At 40.0% G+C, this 21,819-nt stretch overlaps 1 long non-coding RNA gene across 1 annotated transcript in view; it reads left to right on the forward strand.

Moving 5' to 3' along the window:
- Nucleotides 1-20,482, forward strand: part of LOC132539891 (uncharacterized) — a 144,517-nt gene extending 124,035 nt beyond the window's left edge. Inside the window, exon 3 of the long non-coding RNA XR_009551177.1 lies at nt 20,291-20,482. This is a non-coding gene — a long non-coding RNA (uncharacterized LOC132539891). The remainder of the gene's footprint in view (nt 1-20,290) is intronic.
- The last annotated feature ends 1,337 nt before the right edge of the window (nt 20,483-21,819 follow it).

Consider the following 21,819-nt stretch of genomic DNA (forward strand, 5'->3'; position numbering starts at 1 on the left):
TGGGGCTCCAGGACATATTGGTGGGGTCATCTGCCCTGGGAAGTCTGGTTGCCATCATGGTAGCATCTGGAACATGGTGGCTGAAAAATAGTTATGATAGAAAGCAAACCAAATTGTTGACTAATCATGAGCCTAAAGGCAAGAATATTATGGATGAAGATTTGGGGTCTCCATTTTGGAAAAAGCTAGTAGGTCTATTTTAGGTGTATGTCAAGAGGCCCATGACCCAAGTAGTTTTTGCCTGCACCTGACATCCAATATGCAGGTGACATAAGCTATTGTCTGGAGGGAATGGTGTCACAATTGGAAAAAAGACCAGAAAGCTGGGTCAGAGAAGAGAGTAGCTTTCAAATATGGGAAAAGTATATAAATATTGTTATCTGTAAATCCTATTGATCTGATCTGGGGCCCATAGTCAGCACAGGAGCCTATGTAACCTCTGCATCCCTATAGGTCTGAGCTCACATTCTGTGATCATGGCTAGGCTCTGCCAATTTCAGGATCCATCATCCTTGGGTGATAGGCAGAGTATGCTACCCAGCCTCCCTTCAGAAAATGGAACATTCCCTACTCTTGTTGATTCACATTGAGGGCCAGGTCCGATAGGGGCCCACAGAGGGGTCCATTATGTTGTTCCTGATGGAGATGACCAGTGACAGCCATGATTTTCTATTCAGGGTTCTCTTCAGTGTGAAATTATTGAATATACTCACTGCCGACATTTAAAAGAAATGGTTCTCAAATATAATTCCTTGGCCAGCAGTAACAGTATCCCTTAGGTATATGTTAAGAATACAAACCCTTTATTCAGCTCTACTGAATTAGAAACCTGGAGACTGGGGTTTGCTATTATTAACGACTTTTCTAGGTGAGTCCAAATGCTTAAGAAGAATTGAGAACAGTGCTTCAATCTAAAATAGAAAGTCTTGATCTTTTAGGGGCAAAAATATTGCCCTATGAGGAAAAAGTACAAACCTACACATGGATCTTTAAGTTATGTTTGACTACTTCCCTGATAAACTCATCATAAATATATGTATGTGTGTATTTAAGTCCCAATGCAATGATGGAAGGCTGGGAGAAAACTCATCAGTGGAGCACATGCTTTGCTTTTTCTGAGACTCTGAGTTCCAAGCCAAACACCATGTGTGAGCACTGTAGAGGACATTGGGGGAGATAACTGTATTGTGGAGTGATACTAAAAAGGAGAGAGAGAAAGAAACAAAGAGAGGGAGGGAGGGAGGGAGGAAGGAAGGAAGGAAAGAAAGAAGAAAAATTTGGCCATTATTTATCTGAAGGAAAGGGAAAATCTACTTCCTAAAGATATACGTAATCTGGGAATCAGGCAGTAGTACAGCAGGTTAAGGGCAGGTGGCGCAAAAGCTCAAGGACCAGAGTAAGGATCCCGGTTCAAGCCCCCCGGCTCCCCACATGCAGGGGAGTCACTTCACAGGTGGTGAAGCAAGTCTGCAGGTGTCTTTCTCTCCCTCTCACTGTCTTCCCTCCTCCCTCCATTTATTTCTGTCCTATCTAACAACGACAACATCAATAACAACAACAATAACTACAACAACAATGAAAAACAACAAGGGCAACAAAAGGGAAAATAAATAAATTTTTTAAAAAGATATATATGTAGATCGATAGATATATAGATATAGATATATATTCCTACCTTTATAGCTGTGCTACTCATGGTAGCTAAAATATGGGGTGGATCCTATATCTGTCCATCATTAGATTATTGGATAAAGAAGCTGTAAAATATATAAATTGAATATTACTCAGACATTTTGCTAATCCTAAGGCCTAGCACTAGGCTCTAGCTCTAGTTCTTACTCTGACATTTACAAAACTGATATTGTGTCTTTTTAGACAAAATGGATGGAATGTTGGAGGTGATAATGCTAGGTGTAGTAAACAAAGAAGTGAAAAAAAAACTACCAGAGGGTTTCACTCATATATGGAATATAAATGACTAAAACCAACGAACTTTCAATAAAGTAGCAACCAAACTGACTCTTAAGTGCTGTCAAAAATTGTGGTAGTTGTTAGAGGGAAAGGGGAGGTGAAGAGTGTGAGGTAGACAGAGGGGTCTCTGGGTAATGACACTGGAACTTTGGTGAGTGTGGCAAATAGTATATACACATCTATAGGTGTGAAACTGTATTCCTAAAACTTCTAATGCTGTAAACCAGACACAAACACACCACACACACACACACACACACACACACACACACACACACACACACACACACACAGCATTTACTTTCAGTTGGGTTGGGGAAGCTAGCTCAGTAGTATTGGGCATATATGCAAGGACCTGGGTTCATTCCCTGACACCACATTTAAAGACAATTAAAAGGTGAGTCAGTTCAGCACAGTGTTTACCCTGCTGACCACAAAGCTGACTGAGAGCCACTGTCACCAGAAAGTATCACATTGCTAACTCAGGAAAAGACCAAAATTTAGAATTCAAAATTTCGTTTTGCTACTGAATGCCTATCACTTTTGTACTAATGTAAACTTAAAAAATTGCAAGTCAGTGGAGTGGGGAGACAACATGATATGCAAAAACACTTTCAAGTCTGAGGTTCTAAGGTACGGGGTTCATTCCCCGGCACCACGGTAAGCCAGAGCTGAGCAGTGAGTGCATTGGTCTCTCTCTCTCTCTCTCTTCCTCTCTCTCTCTCTCTCTCTCTCTCTCTCTCTCCCCCCCTCTCTCATTAAAATGAATTCATTTTTAAAAGTGGCTAAATTAAGTACACCCTGTAACGTAAATTATCATAATTTGGAAATATACACTGAGACTTTTGCAACCAGATGTGTTCATGGACCACATGAAATTGAATTCCTGTTCCAAATAGGGTGAGGAAGATGAGTTTAAGAGGTAACAATAAAGAGAGGTATGATCCGGGCAGGGAAATAGCAGACATTAGTACCATGTACAAGGAACCAGCTGAAGTCCCCCAGTTCCTACCTTCAGGAATGGTGAAGCAGTTCTGCAGATGTCTCTCTTTCTCTCTCTTCTTAACTCCCCTTCTTTTAATTTCTGTCCATTCTATCAAATAAAAATAAAGACAAAAAAAGAGAACAAATGACTGCTGGGAGCAGATTCATCATGTAGGCACTGAGGCCCCGAGATAAAACACACACACACACACACACACACATAATAAATCTGAGAGGTAAGATCAGTGCCACCTACTTATATGTGGTATCTAGAAAGACACACTCCAGCTTAAAGGATATATGTCCTGGCTCGATTCAGTGGGTTTTAGAACTACTGGTAATCTATATAGTGGCTTTACCTAATTGGAAAAAGATGCCTTTACTCAAAAGTAAGATCATGTTGTCAAAACCAAATAAAATAATAAAGTTATTTTAACAAACAACTTTGAAGTAAATATAAAATGTATAGTATTAATAGTATATGAACAAAGCTAGTTACTGGTTCAAGGAGGCAGCTTAACCTGTTAGAACACCAGTTCACATGCCAGAGGTCTTAGAGACCACAGACTCAGTCCTTCACCACTACCTTACATAAACACAGCTGAGCAGTGTTCTCTCTTATCCTCCAATTTTTTAAAAATCAGATTATCAGTGAAGCCTGAAATGCTCATGAAAAAAATTAGGAAGTCAAGGTTACTAGTAATGTTTTGAAAGTTACTTGTCTCATTTTCACATAAATGACATCATGTGGCAGTTTCAACCCTTATTCTATTATCTCAACTTATGTAGAGCTAACTGCTACACTTGATAGTCTTTTATGACATCATAATCCTCAAATATAGTATAAACTTAGGTAGTTTCTGAAGTAAAATTTAATTTTGAGAAGTTGTGTTCCCCAGTGGCTAAGTTAAGTACATCCTGAAAGTTTCTAAAGCATTTGGAAATTCTTGGTGGATTTTTGCTGTAAATATACTACACAGTCTTAATAAGACTCAGAATTCAGAAAGCAAATTTAAGGTTTTTGATTCCTCATACATCAGTGACTCATTAATACTGCTACTCTTAGAATGTTTATAAGTTAATTTCAATAGCAAATTTGTACATAACTAAGAGAGTATTTGTACATAACTAAAAGTAGTAGTGGGAAGAATGCAGGACTTGCTTATGTGTGGCCCATGGTTAAATCAGTGGTGTTCTGGGCTCTCTCTCTATTCATAAAATAAACCATAAAATGGTAATATCTTTCTTTAAAAGGCTTAAAAACTATTTTAAAATTGTTTTCCGTCTCTATGTTATCTGAGCATTGGGATGTCTGTTAACACTCGTCAGTACTGATAATCCCAGTGACAGGAGGCAAAAAAAAAAAAAAAAGATCCTGTTCAATACTTTAAATACAGTGTCTAGAGGTTTTGCTTATCTTTACATTATTCACTCTCATATGAAAGTAGAATAAGAAATACTAATTTGGGGGCTGAGCAATGGTGCACCTGGTTAATTTAAGCACAGATATTACTCTGTATAAGGATCTGGGTTTGAGACTGCACTCACCACTTGTTGGGGGAACACTTCACAAGTGGTGAAGCAGGTCTGCAGGTGTTTGTCTTTCTCCCTCTCTATGTTGCCCTCCTCTCTTAATTTCTCTCTGTCCTATCCAATAAAAATAGAAAGAGAGGAAGAGGGGAAGCGTGCTAGAGAGAGAGAGAAAGAGAGAGAGAGAGAGACCGACCACTGGGATTTGTAGTACCAAGCCCCAGTGGTAACACTAGTGGACAAAGAAAAAAAATCCTTGAAGTATTTTAGATGATTTTCCATCTTTTTTTTTAAAGATTTTATTTACTTATTCATGAAAGAGACACACAGAGAGAGAAAGAACCAGACATCACTCTGGTACATGTACTGCTGGGAATTGAATTCAGGACCTCATGCTTAAGAGTTCAATGTTTTATCCACTGAGCCACTTCCCAGACCACTTTAGATGGTTTTCTGTTGCAATTCATTATGTTTTTATATATGCTTGCAACAATACAATATTCCTGGACTTCATGTTTTGTTTAGATGTAGTTTCATTATCATTTTTTTAACTATCCAACAGCATTTGAGAGGTCAAATGTGTAACGCCAGTGAAATAGCTTTGTCATGTATGTGACACAGGTTTGAGCGTGATCCCCACACAATGAAGAAAGCTTCATGCTGTGGTCTCTTACACAAACTCACTCTGTGCCTTTCTGACTCACTCAAGGGGGGGGGGGGGTTGGAGAAAGAGAGAGATCAAATGTGCACAAGGGAATATTTGCATTTGGGACATGAGTAATTTAAAGGTAATTATTATCTGTTCTATAAAGTTTGTATCAGATCTTGCATCCAATATAACTAAATGATTATTATTTTAAATTCTTCTTTTCTTCAAAATCATTTAATTCTTCACATGTTTTTTTTTTAATTCTTCACTTCTGTTTTCCTCCCAAACCAAATAAAATGAAGTGTTATTTGAAGTTGATGTTTATATTCTGTATAATATGCTGGCATAATATTATCAATATTTGCTGTTGTCACTGCCAAATTAAGATAATAACATTATCACAGTCATGAAGTGTTGTGAGCGAGATTCTCTGATCATTAACCAGTACTTCAAATTGAATTACGCTTATTATATGTTCAACAGAAATGCACTGATAAATGTATTCTTCCCTTTTTTTGTGTGTCCTTGTTATGCAGTCCTGGCTGTGGCACATTTTCAGACATGAATGTGTAGTCTTAGTGTAGATGTGCATTTTCTTTCCCCTGCATTTCAGGGATGGGTGGTAGCACAGCAGGTTGAGTGCACATGGCGTGAAGTGCAAGGACTCATACAAGGATCCTGGCTCAAGCCTCTGGCTCCCCACCTGCAGGGGGGTCACTTCACAAATAGTGAAGCAGGTCTGCAGGTGTCTATCTTTCTCTCCCCCTCTTGTCTTTCCCTCCGCTCTCGATTTCTCTCTATCCTATCCAACAATAATAATAACAACAATAAGGGCAATAAAATAGGCAAAAAATGGCCTCCAGGAACAGTGGATTCATAGTGCAGGCACTGAGCCCAGCAAGAACCCTGGAGGCAAAATAAATAAGTAAATAGGGAAAAAATCTCATAAAAATAAGTAAAATAAAACATTTTATACACAAGGGGCTCACCCAGAAGAGTGGGGGGGGGTTCAAGAGTGGTAGATCTTTAGGTTTCTCTCCTTCTCTGTGTCTCTCTCCTTCTCTCTTCCTGTATCTCACCCTCTATTAAAAGTGGCCATTAGAAATAAAGGAGTTATGTAGGTACTGAGCTCCAGCGATAACCCCAGTGGCAAGGAAAAACCAAAAACATACACAAAAAGTTTACAGGGTGCTGGTAGATAGCATCATGGTTATGCAAAAAGACTCTCATGCCTGAGGCTCAGAAATCCTAGTTTCAATGCCCCACACCACCCTAAGCCAGAGCTAATCAGTGTCTGGTAAAATAATAATAATAATAATTAGTGAAATAATTAAATTAAAGTTTTTTAATTACTTTGAATTATTTTTTAAAAAGGAGTTTATAATGGAGACAAGCAAACTATCACAAGTAGAAAAAAGGAACCAGAGCCTAGTGACTTTTTTTTTTTTTTTTTTTTTTTACCATTTGGGAAAGTTTGAGTGTCATGTTTCTTGAAACTTCCTACCAATATTGTCTCTCAAAATTGAAATTTGTTTTTCAGAGGTGAACATTGAGTCATTGTGTAATATTCAAATTACAAGATCAAGTAGATATAACAAGGGAAGTATGTTTAGGATAATAGCTTCAAAGGAATTTCATCTCTGGGAGTCGGGCGGTAGTGCAGTGGGTTAAGTGCATGTGGCGTAAAGCTCAAGGACAGGCGTAAGGAATTTCATCTCTTTCTGCTTTTTTTTCCTGCTGTCCAGTGTGAGTGTCACAAAGGTAGATGGTGTCCATTCATGACTTAGTTCCTGTTATACTCTAGGCATAAAGAATCTCTATAGTTCAGTTCCTTTCCTTTCCTGCTATCATTTCTTATATTTTCTCCTAAGGTATACTCAAGGATCCAAAAATTGCACTTCATTTTCTTCGTGAATAATGCTACTTTTCTTGTTTCCTTAACTTAATTCTAAAAATATTTCTAACAGGGAGTCGGGCGGTAGTGCCGCGGGTTAAGCGCACGTGGCACAAAGCACAAAGACTGACTAAGGATCCCGGTTCGAGCCCCCGGCGCTTCACAGGCAGTGAAGCAGGTCTGCAGGTGTCTATCTTTCTCTTCCCCTCTCAGGCTTCCCCTCCCCTCTCCATTTCTCTCTGTCCTACCCAACAATGACAACATCAATTACAACAATTATTATTGTTTTTTATTAAAACAACAAAGGCAACTAAAGGGGAAATAAATAAATATTAAAAATTTAAATATATATATATTTCTGACATCAAGGGAAAAATACTGTAGGAGCTAAATATTTTATCATAGCATTTATAATCTTGATATATCCATATAGTAACAATAATTAATACTGGTTCTTATGACATTTTTATAATAAAATTGTTTTGAGATAACTAGTGGATTATATAATATGTACTACATATATGTAATAGATAATATAATATATATGTAGTGGATTATATAATTAAATATCTTTGGAACACGGTGAATTACTAGTGGAGAGTTATTCATTACTATAGATGACTAATAATAAAAGTACTCTAAAACTTGCATAGAAATAAAAGTAGTGTAGATTTCACTATGCTAAAAGCACACAATCAAAGTGCTATAAATTTCAACTAAAAACTCAATAAATAATGTCACATAAGTGTAGTAACAAATATTAGGTGATCATTAAGTGTAGGATGAAAAAGTAAATCTTGCAGTTCTCTAATACCAATGAGCTTTAAAAGTTGTTTTGAGTCTCATCAGTTATTATCACCTCCTTGTTTGGAAGCACCAGTAAAATAAACTTAGCAAAATAATATGACATGAAAGCAGCAGGTCCTTCAGTGGTATAAGCTGAAACAGAACAAGATGAAATAAGACTCCGGTTGGATAGTCCTAAATTCAGGGCAAACCAGCCTGAATACCATGCAAGGTTCTCAGGGGCACCTTGGCTTTTATCATTGAGGGGATCTTATTGCACAGTTAACAAAAGTTGTTGCCAGAATTACTCACTTGCCTTTGGAGGCCCCTATGAATGGGTGGGGTAGATATGGGAGGCAGATAAGGGACATGAGACATTGATGAGATGGAAAAGTCTGATTTCATCCTTTCTTAGGACCTTTTTCTGGGCTCCTTTCTCATGACAAATGGACAAAGACTTTCAGGGTAACAGCGCTGGGTGAGGCCACAGGAACAAGCCCTTTGACATAACTGGAATATGGGAGACCAAGTCTGGAGAGGTCAGACTAGGTGATAGGAAAATGTGTCCTGAAGCTTTCTTGGGGTTTCTCAGAAAAATTTTGAGGTTCTTTTTTTTCCCCAATGACTTAAATATTGTTAGGGACCTTTTTTTAAGTCAAGAGAAAAGGGATGCATCAGAAAATCTCTCTCTCTCTCTCTCTGTAGCTAAATACAGAAAGTTCACATTTAGTTTTTCTTGATTTCCCAGATCCAGTTCATCACATCCTAAATTTTATTCTCGAGCTTCATGACGCAGCATAGATGCAGCTGACACCTTTTTTTTTTTTAAACTTCAATACACTTTAATTTTTATTGTTATTTATTTATAAAATAAAAAATATCAATAAGACCATAGGATAAGAGCAGTTCAATTCCATACAATTCCTACTACTAGAGTTCTGTATCCCATCCCCTCCCCTGGTAATTGTCCTATTCTTTATTCCTCTGGGAGCATGGACCCAGGGTCAATATGGGGTACAGAAAGTAGAATGTCCGGCCTCTATAATTGCTTCTCTGCTTTTTATTCAATATGGGCACTGGCTGATTGATCCACACTCCTAGCCTGTTTCTGTCTTTCCCTAATTGGACAGGGCTCTGGAGAGGTGGGGTTCCAGGGTACATTGGTGAGGTCCTCTGTCCAGGGAAGTCAGGTTGGCATCATGGTAGCATCTGCAACTTAGTGGCTGAAAAAGCATTAAGATATAAAGCAGAACAAATTGTTAAATAATCAGGAACCTAAAGGCAAGAATATAGCAGATAGGTTTTGGGATCTCTATTTTAGAAAAAGCTAGAGTCTATTTTAGGTATATTATAAGGGGCTCATGACTTGACTAATTTTTGCCTGAGCATGACCGCTAACATGCTGGTGGACCAAAGTTATTGTCTGGGGAGATGGGGTCAGAGTTAGGACTATGCTATCTACATATAGCTGTATCTTACATAGTGACACAAGCAGTTGCTTCTGGACTCCCTGGTCTAAGAATATAGGTGATTTAATATTTCAATTAAACAGTTGTTATTAGAAATGTATTAAAAATCTGAGCCCACTGTTAAAATTCAATCAGGTTACCAATTTGAAACCTTAAGTATGTAGGTTGAAGGAATATATACTCAGAACTGGGGTCTATGCATAAAAAAGTTTAAGAGTTTCAATCTAATTTTCCCCTCACATACTGTTTAAATAGTGATTTATAAGATTATAAGTTAATAGGAGTATATAATATCACCTTATTGAGGTTCAAGCTTTTGCTTCATATGGGAGCACCATAGATGCTATCTGGCAGGCTCTACGGATGGGGGGATTATACTGTGCTGTCTCTCCTCTCTGCCCTCCCCCACCTCTAAGATAAAGAAGGAAAACTTTTTAATCAATAATTTCCTTTATTCGTAACTATTTATTCAATAAATTATTTTGTGATGCATTACATATTCCACATATAGTGCACCACACATATTTTTTCATCCAAGCAAAAATTCTTACAATTTGACCTAATATATTTTAAATTTTTTATTAAGTTCATCTGATTTGACTGCCTCCCTAAGTTGATAATGTATTTTGATCATTAATACAGTTGTTAAATAAATTTTAAAGTGCAAGATCAGAAGCCAGTAGAACATACATACTGTCATTCTTAAAGACCTGGGTTCAAGGGGATCTCTGCCTTCAGGGGAGAAACTTCATGAGTGATGGAACAGTGGTATAGCTGTCTCTCCTTCGCTCTATCTCTCTCAGTATCTTTGTCCCTTCTCTCTTTGTCTCTCATTCTCTATCATCACAGGAAAAAATAATAACCTTGGTGGGAAAAAAAAACAAAAAACATTAGTGATAAGAGTTCGACCAGTACCTGGTAGGGTGTCTATCTTCCCAGAAATGTGAAGAATGGAAACTGGTGACTCAGCATTGGTATGATACATGCACAAGGACCTGGGTTAATTTTCTGGTCCCTTGTGCATTAATTAAAAAAGGAGAGAGAGGCACCAAAGTAAAAACCCTGTGGTGAGGGGTAGACATGCAGCTTCCTGGGACAGTGGGGGGTGGGAGTGGGTGGGAGGGATGGGTCACAGTCTTTTGGTGGTGGGAATGGTGTTTATGTACACTCCTAGCAAAATGTAGACATATAAATCAGTAGTTAATTAATATGAGAGGGGGAAAATCAGTTGTATGTCTCAAAGTTTCTCAAAACACAAACTGAATCTTTTTAATATATAGGCTGTGTATTTGATATGCGGACTCTCTCAGAAGCCTAGACCAGTAGATTAGAAGCATCCAATAGCACAGCTATATACAAGATACTGGATACTGTACAGCAAACCATAACAAAAGGACTTTTCAAAGTTAACCCAATTACCAAATAATGTGATGATAACATTAACTATTGATTGTCTTTTTGAACCCTAAGACAGCTGGAACCTCACATCTCCACTATAGAGCCCCTACTTCCCCCAGTCCTGGAACCCTTGGATAGGGCCCACTTTCCCGTATGCGTCTCCCAATCCATACCAAATAATATTGCATCCACCGATCACAACCTAACCAATGCAACGATTGCCACCTCAACACGCTTCACCTCAGACTGTGTCCAGAGACACGTGTGGGATGACAACCTTTCAGCTTCATTACTCGGGTGAGACCTTTCCTTTTATAGTACACTCTAATTTCATCTCAGGTGGTTCACCTTTTAACAAAGTCCCATAACCTAGATATACACCAGTTTCTGTGAGAGAGAGCTTATGTGCACACGTATCCATAAACTACTGCAAAATATATACCTGAAAGCAGAAGTACACTAGAGTTTGCAGTGAGTACCTCCCTAACACTTCCTCTCCACTATTCCAAGCTTGGGATCCATGATTGCTCAACAATTTGTTTGGCTTCGTATGTTAACTCTCTTTTCAATCTCCAGGTTCCAGATGCCACCGGGATACTGGCCAGGCTTCCCTGGATTGAAGACCCCACCAATATATCCTAGAGCTCAGCTTCCCCAGAGACACACCTTACTAGGGAAAGAGAGAGGCAGACTGGGAGTATGGACCAACCAGTCAACGCCCATGTTCAGCGGGGAAGCAATTACAGAAGCCAGACCTTCGGCAACCCTCAATGACCCTGGGTCCATGCTCCCAGAGGGCTAGAGAATGGGAAAGCTATCATGGGAAGGGGTGGGTTAAGGAGATTGGGTGGTGGGAATTGTGTGGAGTTGTACCCCTCCTACCTTATGGTTTTTTTCGTTAATCCTTTCTTAAATAAAAAAATAAAAAATAAAAAAAAATTTTAAAAAAAAGGAGAGAGAGGTGGAGGAGGGGAAGGGAAGGAGGAAGAGGGAGGAAGAGAAGTGATTTGATGACTCAAAGTGATTGTGAGAATGTGAGGAAACTAGGACTCTCAGACATCCAAGGAGTGTAAAGTGCTGTAGTCCTCCTGGAAAGTTAGCAGACATTAGATAATGATAGTGTTATGGGGGGAAGGAGAGGGCTGGTTTTTGTTCCCCCAACATGAAGAAGTTCATCACACGTTGTTATCTCAACAAAGAGCTGAGGAGAGAGCATGATTATTCAGGTACTTTAAATTTTATTCAGGAAAATTGAGAACACTCACATGTTAGGGCATGAGAGAAAGAGAGAGAGAGTAAAAAAGACCAAGTCCCCACTTACACGGTGGTCTGGGTAGAGCGAGAGCAGACCAAGAGAATGCATGCGCACAAGACCAGGAGTCTTGCTTTAAAACCTAAGCACGGCCTTCGCCTTTGCCCTCCACCTTTGGCCTCCACCTTTCCAAGCCACACCTGTAACCACTCCTATTTTCTGGGTGCTACTACTGAACCCTCCTTGTCCCTCAACAATAGTGTTCATAGTAACTTCATTCATAAAATCCAAAAACTGGATAAACAAATTGTGGTGTCTCCAAAGCTTAGACAGCTGCCCAGTGACAGAAAAAGTGTGAAGACAAGCCATATACAACATACTTGAAGTTTCAAAATATGCTAAGTGAGCCAAGCCAGATTTTTAAAAATTTGGTTTAATTTATGTGCCTTTCTGGAAAAGAGGAAACTGCCTGGTGGGGTGAGGTACTGCCTGGGGCAAACTGGGGAGGGAGTGGAAACAATAACAAGGGCTCCTGGAGCTCTCTTTCTGCATAATGCAACCTTTTAAAGCTCTAACTGTTGTGTGGCTAAACCACTCTATACAAGTAACCAAAATTAACTACATACTGAACACAGAAAACTAGGAGCAGAAGATAAAGGTGGAAGCCAGAAAAGAAAAGGTACTGACCCCTGCAAACTAACAAATGGTTAGGAAGACCCCCCCCCCCCACACACACACACACACATCAGCCAGGAATCTGAAATCCAGCCAAGGGGTCTGAGCTCCTTCCAGTGAGCCCTCCCTCAGCCATGTGTGAGTGTTAGACTCTAGCACTTGGTTCTTTTTCTTTTTTCTTTATTTATTCCCTTTTGTTGCTCTTGTTGTTTTATTGTTGTAGTTATTAATGTTGTTGGATAGGACAGAGAGAAATGGAGAGAGGAGGGGAAGACAGTGAGGGAGAAAGATAAACACCTACAGACCTGCTTCACCACTTGTGAAGCGACTCCCCTGCAGGTGGGGAGCCCGGGGGCTTGAACTGGGATCCTTCCTCCAGTCCTTGGCGCTTTGCGCCACCTGTGCTTAACCCACTGTGTGACCGCCCAGCTCCCAGTTCTTTTTCTTTTACACAGCCAACTGAGCAACTTCTCCTTCCTCTGGCCAAAGCTGCCACCTCCATTCCTGAAACACTTCAAGCTACTAAGGCTGACCCTCAGTGTCACTGCCATTTTCCTTAACTGTAGCACTCAACTCACTTGCACCTACTAGAACTTGCATTGTGGCAACAGGGTGGTGGGATTTGGGGATATGAGGGGGTGCTGAACTTGCAGTTTGTTCTCCTCTTGCCTCCCACTTTGGTGCCTAAGCTCTAGTAAGTAGTACAGCGATTCACTGCAAGAAAACTTCTCTCCCTGGAGTTCCCTCCTAGCACCCCTCACCTTTGCCAGAGTTAGGGAGCAGCAACTAGTAGGTTTTGCTTTGACTTTGCCACCCTCCAAAGTAGGTTTGTTGATTCTGGGTCCAGGAGACTGGAGAGTCAACTCCATACCTCTTCCTGTTCCTTCACCACCACCCCTCCCCTCCACCACTGCATCCACTCTCTCAGGATGAGAAAGACCTCTGCCATAGGAAGGTTCTGCCAAAGTTGCACAGGAACAAAAGCCAAAGCAATAACAAAACCAAAAACAAACAACCCCCTCTCCCTGACTATCAAGCATAGTTTAAGCCTGGGATGCCCTGTTTAGCCCCAGGCTGCACAAGACAGTGCATTTAATTTAGCCTTTGGCCTTGTGCCAGATCCAATAAGCTCTTCTATTAATTTTGGTTTTTAGAAATTATTATTTAAATTCAGTAACCTAATACATTTTACTTCAGAAACTGAAGCTGTACAAGACTGTATAATGGGGGGAGGGGGAATAGGTGGTTTTGCACCTGGCTAAGCACACGTTACCATGCACAAGGACCCAAGTTTGAGTCCCTGTTCCCCACCTGTGGGGGGGGGGAAGCTTCATGAGTAGCAAAACAGGGCTGCAGGTTTCTGTCTTTCTCTTCCCCTCTCAAATTTTCTCTGTTCTATTCTGTGAAATAGAAATAGAAACAAACAAACCATGAAAATGGTCCTGGGAAGTCTTGGATTCCTGGCATAAACACTGAGCCCCAGAGGTAACCCTGATGGCAATGAGAGAGAGAAAGAGGGAGAGAAAGAGAGAGAGAGAGAGAAGTGCTAGTGAATCTCCCAACCTTTTCCACTGTCCAGAGGCAACATACCCAATCTTCTTTCAACCTTATCTCAAACCTTGAGTGTGCCTACTCACTTACATAAGCAAGCAAGCAAGTGGGACCAGTCTTGTGTTTATTCTTTTAATATGTTATGCCTTCGGGTATGACTTTCTATATCATTATCTAGAGAGCTATTTCCTTCTCTAAGAGTAGTCTTCAAGTCTGTCCCACCAAGATTCATCTGGGAATTTGTTTAAAATTTGTTTAATATTTTTTAGGCCTGATGCCTGTAGCAAGCCTTCCATGCACAGATAACTTATTTTGAATTATGTTTTAGATAATGAATCTGATATTAACACCACTTGAGGATTGTTTTATTTACACAAGCCAGTGAAAGGAGAAAGCCAAAATAAAGATGCATTCTTAACTCCAAGAGAAACTGTACAGTTTTCATGTGCATTTGTTTATTATTACAAGGCCCATGAGGTCATGGTTCAGTGTCTCAGGTTGATAAGCATTTCAGTCACTTATGCAAACATAGTTTACCAGAGAACAAACACTGTTTTCCAATAATAGACACAAGGCCTCTTACAGGTCAATAGTCTTAGTCTTAGCAAATCTAAACATTAGGAAAGCATTTTGCTCTTTTAGTATGCCAACTAACAGAAACTCAGTTTCAGATATACAAAAACAAACAAGCAAAGCAAAAACACCACCAGAATAAGTTAAGGTGGATTTTAATGTTACCACCATTAGTTGGTAAGTATTCTTTAACTTTTCCTCTTTTATTTATTTTTTAGGTGTATTGTGTTTTGCATTTTTATTAGCAATTTAATAATGATCAACAAGATTGTGGGGTAAGAGGGGTACAATTCCATACAGTTGCTACCACCAGAGTTCTGAATTCCAACCCCTCCATTGGAAGCTTCCCTATTCTTTATCCCTCTGGGAGTATGGACCAAAGATTATGGGATTTAGAAGGTGAAAGGTCTGGTTTCTGTAACTGCTTCTCTGCTGGACACCGGTATTGATATGATGATCCATACTCCCAGCCTGCTTCTGTTTTTTCCTATTGGGGTAGGGCACTGGAGAGGTGGGGTTCTAGCACTCATTAGTGAGGTCATTTTCCCAGGGAAGTCAGGTCAGCATCATGGTAGCATCTGCAATTTGGTGACTGTAAAGCATTAAGATATAAAGCAGAACAAATTATTTAGTAATCAGGAACCTAAATAAGAATATAGCAGATGAGATTTGAAGTCTTCATGTTGGAATAAGTTACATGATAGTTGTCACACAACAGTAGTATAAATCATACCACAGCTACCATGGAATTCAAGTTTCAACTTAATGTCTCTCCAAAGCTTTGGGACTAGTATTTCACATCCTGCATCTCAGATGATAGAACTGTGAAAATAAGCCTATACAGTCTAAGTAAATCTTATGGTCAGTGTTATGCTGGTAAATCAATAGAGATGACAGAGAGTGAGAGAAAGTCCTGACTTACAGTAGTGACTGATCTGATTTCCAAGCTGTAAATATTATCATCATTCAGATGAAAGTCATATAAAGTGAGATTCACTTTATGCTCCAAAACATGACTGAACACAGAGTTGGGACTGAGATGCAGGGAGCCCAGAGTCCTGTGGCATTTCAAATGTGTAGAGGATTCATTGTGTAGGCACTGAATCCTGGTGGCTATTAAAAAAACAAACAAACAACAACAACAAAACAGAGATAATGGTAACATATGGTGAAACTAACCATGTATGAGTGCTAAGTGTTTTTCTTTTGTTGTTGTTGTTTATTTTTGTATGCATTGAAAATACACCATGAGTTTGCCTGCTCAACATGGAAAATAAATCTGTTCCCATTTTTCTGTGCAAAGAAAAATTTAAAAAATGGTTTATTGACATGTACAACATGAGAAAGGAGGTCTCACATTTCTCTAATCATTCCACCCCCACTGCCTTGGAGCTGGTTTTAAATCCTCTTTTTTTTTTAATTTTTAAAATTTATTTATTTATTTATTTTCCCTTTTGTTGCCTTTGTTGTTTATTATTATTATTGTTGTTGTTGGATAGGACAGAGAGAAATGGATAGAGGAGGGGAAGACAGAGAGGGGGAGAGAAAGACACCTGCAGACCGGCTTCACTGCTTGTGAAGCAACTCCCCTGCAGCTGGGAAGCCGGGGGCTCAAACTGGGATCCTTATGCAGGTCCTTGCACTTGGCGCCATGTGAGATGCGCTTAACCCACTGCGCTACTGCCCGACTCCTGGTTTTAAATCCTCTTATGAGAATGGGGCTGCTGACTTAGGTCCTAATCTTCAGGTGGACTCTATTTTCCTGCTTTCCAAAGAGATGTGGACAGCTCCAATTGATGGACAGTTATCTCCAGTTCTTCCCTAAGAATGTTTTTACCACCAGGGCTGAATGGTGACACACCTGGTTAAGCTCACATAGTACTAAGCTGCTGCTCCCCACCTGTAGGGGCATTGGTGGGGGATGCTGCACAAGTGGCGAAGCATGTCTGCAGGTGTCAATCGTTCTCTCTCCCTCTCTATATCTCTCTCCTCTCTCAACTTCTCTCTGTCCCATCCAATAAAATGGAAAAAAAAAATGGCCTCCAGGAGCCATGGATTCATACTGCTGGCACTGAGCCCCAGCAATAATCCTAGAGGGAAAAAAAAAAAGAAAGAAATTTTGCCTCCTTCTTGTTCTGTTCCAGTATTACCTTTCATTTTAATTTATCTGACTATAAGTTTTTGTGATTAAGCTTTTAGAAGGATCCTGGACAATTCTCAAAAACATTACAATTGGTCCTCAAGATCATCCCAGCTCCAACATAGCCCTGCTTTTTTTGCATGGGTGAATGTTCATCACCCAGACTCTTTTTTTAAATATATATATATATATATATATTTTTTTTAATAGTCTTTTTCCCTTTTGTTGCCCTTATTGTTTTATTGTTATTATTGTTGTTGTTGGATAGGACAGAGAGAAATGGAGAGAGGAGGGGAAGACAGGGAGAAAGACAGACACCTGCAGACCTGCTTCACCATCTGTGAAGTGACTCCCCTGCAGGTGGAGAGCTGGGGGCTTGAACCAGGATCCTTAAGCTGGTCCTTGTGCTTAGCGCCACGTACACTTAACCCGCTGCGCTACCACCCAACCCACCACCCAACCCCCAGTCACCCAGATTCTTATACATTATCTCCGACTCCTGCCGCACAGATCAATGAGATCAGAGCAGGCCTAATTCTTTTCACTTGGGTTACATAGAGACCTTAACCCTCCTTGTAGACTTGGAGGCACATTCTGGTAGGAGAATGGGTTCTGAAGAGACTTTGAAACTTCTGGGCAGTAGCCCTGTGGGCACTCATTATATAGTGGTTCTCAAAATCATCTGGGGCCATGATGAAATGAGCTCTAGCTTCCATTCTGGAGTGTCTGTCTGATTCAGTAGGAGTCTGAGGATTTGCATTTCTAACAAATCCTCGACTGACACCATTGCTGCTGCTGTGGGAACTAGGAAACATAGTTTGAAACACCTGGTGGGTTTGGTGTATTTATTTGTTGCTATTGTTTTGCAACCCTGGCAGCCAGGTGTTGGGTTTGGCTCTCAGCCACAACTGCCTGGGATTGCGGGAGTTGCAGCACTTGTTGAAAGCTGCCTTTGATGCTGCTGGCTAATTAGTTCTGTTCTCAGTTGTACATTACATGGCCTTTGACTTATCCTTTTTCTCCCTACACTCTTCTTAGTTCCATTAGAGTAAGTCAATGGATCCTAAAATATCTATAATTACCATTTCAGTTAGCCTTGAACTGTGGAAATCTGCCCCGAAACACCCACCCACACAAACACCCAAACAGAATAGCTTAAGAAAACTTTCTCCTATAGGGGCCCACAGAGGGGTTCATTATGTTGTTCCTGATGGAGATGACCAGTAATTGTGGTGAGATAGAGGCTAGGCCCATCATATCTGTGTGGGAATCCCACAACGCCCTGACTAGGGCCATGGGTGATGGGGTGGCCTGGTAGTGACTAAGGAGTCATCATTAAAGTATGCCAGTCTCTTGCCCTTATTCAGCTTGTGTAGTCATTACTTTGTCTGACATGGTTAGCTTTGGAGTGATTGAGCAACGTGCAATAGGAGATAGGTGAGGAGGGTATCTGAGTCTAAGTAGAAACTATTTGGTTAGGTATTTTATGTTGGCTTTTTAGGTCTTTCTGCTTGCTTGCTACATTTATTGACTCACTGCAAACTACTGTGCTCTTTTACTTTAAGGTATGTTTTCCCCCAACTTATGGATAGATGTACATATGCCCTATCTCATGGGCCCTGGTCTGTATCTAGGTTTTGAGGTTTGATGAGAAGTGAACCACCCAAAATGGAATTAAGGAGTCCTATGAGCTAGGAAAGGTCTCACCAGTGTAATGAAGCTGAAGGGCTGATATTCCATGTCTGCAGTCTGAAGTGAGACATGCCAAAGTGGTTCTGGTTGCATTGATTGGGTTGGGATCAGCAGATGCAGTATCAGTTGGTATGAATTGGGAGAAGTATGCAGGAAAGTGAGCCTCACCCTAGAGGTTCCAGGACTGGAAGAAATATGGGCTTTATAGAGAAAGGGAAGGGTCCTGATGTCTTAGGGTTTATGAAGATAAAAAATAGTTATTGCTATAACCAAGTTATTTGGCAATTGGGTTAATTTTGAAATCCCATTCTTAGAATTTGCTGTATCACACAATTTATGTCCCTTTATTCTGTTTACATATAGCTGTATCTTAAAAAGGAATACAGCCAGTTGCTTCTGTTCCCCCTGGTCTAAGCTTTTAGGAGAGTCAATATTTCAAAGAACAAGTCATTATTAGAAATGTATTAACAATTTGAACCTACTGTTAAAATTCAATCTGATTGCCAATTCGAAGCTTTAAGTGCTTAGATTTAAGGAATGTACACTCAGAGCTATGGTCTATACATCAAGAAGTTTGAGACATTAAATCTATTTTTCCCCCTCTCATATAAATTGAATAGTGATTTGTGAGACTGTAAGTTAATATGAGTGTAAATTAACAGCATTCCCACCACCAAAGGTCTGTGACTTATACCTCGACTCCTCCCACCCCAAGTGAAGATGAACATCTACCCTTACCCTCCACCCAGAGATTTTTACTTTGGTGCCATACTCCAAACTCAGTTAGATTTTGCTTTGAGTTTCTCTTTCTGTTCTTCTTTCTCAACTTCTGTTTATGAGTAGGATCATCCCATACTTGTCTTTGTCTTTCTGACTTAGTTCACTTAACATAATTCCTTCTAGCTCCATCCAAGATGGGTCAGAGAAGATGGGTTCATTGTTCTTATTAGCTGCATAGTATTCCATTGTGTATACCACAGCTTTCTCAGCCATCCAACTGTTGTTGAGCACCTTGTTTGCTTCCAGGTTTTAGCTATTATAAATTGTACTGCTATGAACATAGGTGTACACATATCTTTTTGGTTTGATGTGATGGAGCTCTTAGGATATATCCCTGAGAGAGAAATTACTTGGTCATATGGGAAGTCTGTTTCTAGCCTTGTGACGGTTCTTTAGTCTGCCCTTAATACATATCAACAAGGGTGGGTAGTGTTCTATTCTCCGAAGGGAGGTTGGATATCATACTCTGCCTATCACCTGAGGATAAGGGGTCCTGAAATTGATTCAGCCTGGAATGTTCCTGAAATTGGTTCAGCCTGGAATGTTCCTAGCTGTGACCACAGAATATGAGTTCAGACCTACAAGGATGCAGAGGTTACATAGGCTCCTGTGCTGAATATGGGCCCCAGATCAAATTGATGGAGTTTACAGTTAACAATATTTATATATTTTCCCCATATTTGCGAGCTACTCTCTTCTCTGATCCAGCTTTCTGGTCCTTTTTCCAACTATAACACCATCCTCCCAGACAGTAACTTAGGTCACCTGCATATTATATGTCAATTGCGGGCAAAAACTAGTAGGTTTATGCATCCTTTGAAATATAAAATAGACCTACTAGCTTTTTCTAAAACAGAGACCCTAAATCTTCATCTGCAATATTCCAACCTTTAGGTTCATGATTAGTCCACAATTTGTTCTCCTTTATATCTTAACTCTTTTTTAGCCACCCGGTTCCAGATGCTATCATGATGCCAACCTGACTTTGCTGGGCAGACAACCTCACCATGTGTCCTGGAGCCCCACCTCCCCAGATCTCTTCCCCTCTATGGAAAGCGAGACAGAGAGGCTGGGAGTATGGATTGACCTGTCAATGCCCATGTTCAGTGGGGAAACAATTACAGAAGCCAGACCTCCCACCTTCTGCGCCCCATAATGATCCTGGGTCCATACTCCCAGAGGGATAAAGAATGGGAAATCTATCAAGGGAGGGGACTGGATATAGAGTTCTGGTGGTGAGAATTGTGTGGAGTTGTGCCCTCTTATCCTATGGTCTTGTCAATATCTCTTTTATAAATAAAAATTTTTTTAAAAAAGAAAACTTTCTCACATTTCCGTGGGTCAGTTCATTACTTATTTTTCCCCCTTCTTTCAGCTCTGAGAGGTTTGAATGGGGCTAGACGGTGTATAATGGCACACTTGGCACCCCTTTGGGTATTGGAGATGTTTGGGATACCTAAGACCTCGTTTCACATGCTTTTACCCTCCTGGCGGCTACCAAGTATGCTCATAAAGATGACCAAAGGGCTGTCAAAGAGCTTCAATAGAGGGCAAATTATAAACAGTTTGCTTGCTTCTGTTTTGCTTGGATTTTTTCTCTCTCTCTCTCTTTTTTTTTTTTTTTTGGCAAGTTCATGTGATTTAGATCTCTATATTCTACATATGAGTGAAGCCATTGGTAGTTGTCTTTCATCTCTTTACTTATTTTGCTAAGCACAATCACATGCAGTTCCATCCATTTTGTTCCAAAGGACACACTATTACGTCTCCTGATTCAAGAGTAATACTTCATATATCCCATAATGTCTTTAGCCAGTCATCTGTTGATGGGCATTTAGGCTGCTTCCACTCTTTGGCTATTGTGAATTAAATACAGCTATGAACATAGAGATGCATATGTCCTTTCTAAGTAATAATTAAGTGTCCACTGGATAAATACCTAAGAGTGGTATTGCTGGATAATAAGGCAATCCCATTTTTATTTGTTTAAGGACTGAGCATAGAGTCTTTCAAAGCAGGGTACCAGTTTGCATTCCCACCAGTAATGTAGCAGAGTTCCATTTTCTCCACTACCTCTCCAACACCTGTCCTTTCCTGGTTTATTGATGTAAGCCCTTCTCTCTGGTGTGAGGTGGTATCTCAGTGTAGCTTTAATTTTCATTCCTCTAATGATAAGTAAAGTGGAACATTTTTTTCTCTCTCTATTTTATCAGTGATTTAATATTGACTTAAAAAATTACATGTCAACAGGGGTATAATTCCACAGAATTCCCACCACTGGAAGCATACTGTTCTTGAGTTCCATCTGTTTTATCACAAAGGATGTAAAATCATCTTTTTTATTGCTGAGTAGTACTTCATTGAGTATATGTCCTGTAATTTTTTTGTCCAGTCACCTGTTGAAGGGCATTTTGGTTGCTTCCGGATTTTGACTATTGTGGATAATGCATCTATGAACATGGGGGTACATATATC

This window comes from Erinaceus europaeus, chromosome 8 (genome assembly GCF_950295315.1).
Source record: "Erinaceus europaeus chromosome 8, mEriEur2.1, whole genome shotgun sequence".
Lineage (NCBI taxonomy): Eukaryota > Metazoa > Chordata > Mammalia > Eulipotyphla > Erinaceidae > Erinaceus > Erinaceus europaeus.